The sequence below is a fragment of the Hibiscus syriacus genome, unplaced genomic scaffold (assembly GCF_006381635.1).
Source record: "Hibiscus syriacus cultivar Baekdansim isolate YM2019G1 unplaced genomic scaffold, ASM638163v2 tig00111954_pilon, whole genome shotgun sequence".
Classification (NCBI taxonomy): domain Eukaryota; kingdom Viridiplantae; phylum Streptophyta; class Magnoliopsida; order Malvales; family Malvaceae; genus Hibiscus; species Hibiscus syriacus.
In genome coordinates, this window is record NW_024063221.1 from 330,067 (window position 1) to 333,744 (window position 3,678).

A 3,678-nucleotide genomic window follows, 5' to 3' on the forward strand; every position below is an offset into this window, starting at 1 on the left:
GACAAATTACCTCTAGAAAGCACCCTAATTTGCCTATCCAAATATCAATTCCGAGATACACTTTTAGCGGTGTGATCCTCTAAGAAGAATCTGATTCGCAAGTCTGTAATTGGCTAAAATCAGAGTCAACCTTAGCAGGTTGTAAAGATGGCTTGGAAACCTTCTTAGAGCCAAACCTCATCTAGAGAATTTAGTAAACTTACCCTGCTAAAGCCATGTGGATAACCTAGGAGAACTAGAATGCATGCGGTTAGGACTCTTAATTTCCTTTGTACGATTTATTTTTCAATCTCAACTTTGAGTCGTATTATTTTTTCTAAGATTACGTTCCTTTGACTAATTATTTTAACTAATTTGACTCTTTTTGTCTTGTTTCTACTAACATTGATTCATTTTCTCCGATCTTGTGTTTTGTTGCATTTTTACATGGACATGACATATCATTCAGAGGTATTGATCTCTTAAATAATTGATCTTTTAGAAGGTTCTTGAAAAACAATGCATTTCGTTGGGTTAGGTAGAATTTTGAATATGCTCTACGTATATCGAGTACAATCAAGAGAGAGTCTACCTACTAAGGAGACAAGCCAGACGTCGGGCAGCTAAGGTAAGAAGTCGGACTCAAGAAGATACGACGTCGAAACCAACGATTGAACGTCATGAAGCAGCTCAAAAGACTTCAGAAAGTAAGGGACTAAGTACAAGCTTTGAAGATTTTCAATATCCCTAAATCTGACGAAGAACGATGCAATACCCAAATGCTCGCAGGAGTTGCACAACTTACAAATGGACCAGATCTTCACTTCCCTAGGGTACAAAGCATTGTCATTTTTTCAAGAATTGTTCAAGGAACAATTATATTTTGGGATCAATGTCTTTTGTATACATTCATTTTGCATGACACTTGTATTCTTTAATACATTTCCAAATCATGTATTAAAACATTCATTCATTAAAACAAAAATAATGAGGTAAGGTTTTCGATCGCAGTGATCCTGGTTCATACTGCTAGTAATAATGCTTAGCATCTGCACGAAAAAAGAAATATGCCTAAGGAAATAGAGGATAAGCTACCCAGAATTAAGAGAGAACAGAAAGACATGCAAGAAGAAATGAGGAGCAAGTTGGCACAAATTGAAGCTGGTATCATAAACTCTCAGCTCGATCTGCTAAATAAGGTGAAAGAAATATTTAGGAGACATTCGACCTCTGGAAAGACTATTGTGGAAGACCCCACACATTCTCCTGGTTTCACACATGTTCACATTCCTGAGCACACCTTTGCGCATCAAGGAATCTGATCACCAGTCTGCTTCACTGTCGTGTGTAGACACCCGTTTTGTCCGGGATATTATTTTTATTATTATTATTATATTATTTTATTATTAATAATAATGTTAACATTATTTATGTTATCATTTTACAGGCCAAGGTACGCCAAGCACAAATCAGGCCCCAAATTACAAACAGTTCATGCCATCCATGTTGATCGCCAATTTTGAACATGTTACGAGCATATTTGGATGATGAAGTCTTCTTAACATTTAATCCTCTATCTCTTAACTTTCCAACGCACTTTGAACCGTATCAATCCGATATCAGTAGCTCGAGATATGCTCAGATAAATGAAGACTGTGCAAGCTGAAAAATTAATACGGGATTTACGAATTTTCAACATATCTTTGTTTTCCATTAACTTGCACAATAGACACGTTGGAACAACATCTTGTTTAGCACGTGCATCTTGTTATTATAACTAGATATACTTGCATTAGCATTTATCATGACAGCATGTTATTATTTATTTTGTTGACTCACGTGCATTCATATTCATGGCAGCATACATAGCATTCGTGTGCTTCATTTGCATTCAGATATAATTATTTGTTAGCTCATTAATGTTTGTCATCTTAACATTCATGCATACGTGTTTGTTCATGTAAAATAAAAAGACTTGTCATGTTTTTCACGTATTAGCATATCATTTGTGTAAGTCTTTGCATTCAACTTTGCATTCAACTTTGCATCCAGCACTTTCACGTGTTGTTGTAGTTTAATGTTAATAAACATGCATCATGGTTCACAAAGCACAAGGACATTCACGCAGCAAGTAAACAGATTATAAGGGTTTAATATCATTGAAATACTTGTTTATTCTTTGCACATATAGGTACACAAGAATCTGCCTCATGCTGAACTGTTTAGTGGAGTACTAGAAGACAAATCCCACTCACAAAATATGGCAGCAAGGGAATTAAAATATAGCACAAGTGGGCAACGTGTGGGAGCACATTTGAGACAGTTCCAGCTCATACACGGCAACAAGCACATGTGGGGGAAAGTTTGTGTTGGGGCACACTCACAAAGCATAAACAGCACATTAAAATTATTAGAGAGAAAGACAGCACGTGGGATACAAAACTAGTTGAATAAAATCAGTCCCAATGACTCATATCCACCCATGCTGTCCATGCCCCTCGTGAAGACCCCATGTTCCTGCAAAATACATTAGTATATTCAACACATGAAGTGGGAGCAGCATTATTATGGGAGAATAAAAAAAATTTCATCATCAACAGATTCACGGGCAGAAGACCCGAGGCAGTGCGCCGTTCACCAAGTACCCACCTGCGTTTGTCGGCTATTCACGGAAGCACTACCGCCGTTCACTTGGCTCGAGCCCATAACTGGCAAGGAGGGAATATAACACGGGACGAACACAAAAGAAGAAAAAGACACATCATCGAGGGAACCAGTTATCACCAAGCAGAGAACCAACCATCACAAGGACCACGAAACAAAAGAAATCCATAACGAAAAAAACCCCATTAGCAAATCAGTAAACAAAGAACGAAGCAACAAAAAAGCCTCACCTTCCATATTAGAAGAGCAGAACGTCACTATCGCCGGAACCCGAGCCTCGTTTGGTCATTAAGGGTAAGAACTTCACGCCTTGAGACTGCTAGTGCCGTGTGAGTTAGGGTTTGTTGTTGAAAGAGATTAATCTTAGGTTTTTGGGGATTATAGTTGGATTTACGGCAGGCTTAGATGGTTGTTGATTTTGAGCAGGGGTAGAGATCGAAACAGAGTGGGTCTTGAGGGATGAGTCTCGTGCTAGGGTCGGAGTAGGTTTCACGCCGGTGTGGTTCCCCGTCGGAGCATTAAGTGGCGTAGAGGGCGGCGACCTTTGTCTTGTTTAGGGTTAAGAGGGACGTAGAGCGATAAGGGTTGTTTTGAGAGAAAACCAGAGAGAACGGCGGGGTGTGTGGCTAGGGTAGAAAGAAAATGGTGTCTAGCTTGGTTAATTTTTTACCCTATCTATCATATATGAAATAATTGATACGACGTCGTTCTTCAGCAGGGTGAAACGGCAGCGTTTAGATGCGAGGGGAGAAACCGGGTTCTGGGATAATGGGTTAATATCATCATAGGTCCTTCTTTCATTGACCTGTTTCGTTTGGGCCCCGATTCGAGTTTTATTGGATTTCTAATTGTGTCTCTTAATTTTCAGCGTGTTTCATTTTAGTCCAGAGCCATGTTAGGGCTATTTTCATGTTGTTTAGACATTGAATGTGTAATTTGATAAACTTCCATTTTAGTCCTATGAAGTATTTTGGTTGTATTATGCTTGCAAGCCCTGGAAATGAAGTTTTTTTTTATGCTAAAAAGCCTGTTGTT

General features: G+C 38.7%; 1 long non-coding RNA gene across 1 annotated transcript; it reads right to left on the reverse strand.

The window, feature by feature from the left end:
* Positions 1-2,131: 2,131 nt before the first annotated feature.
* Positions 2,132-3,285, reverse strand: LOC120173485. Its single transcript, XR_005521066.1, has 3 exons — positions 2,874-3,285; positions 2,629-2,687; positions 2,132-2,496 (listed from the first exon to the last, which is right to left on the reverse strand). It is a non-coding gene; the product is annotated as an uncharacterized LOC120173485 (long non-coding RNA).
* Positions 3,286-3,678: the final 393 nt, after the last annotated feature.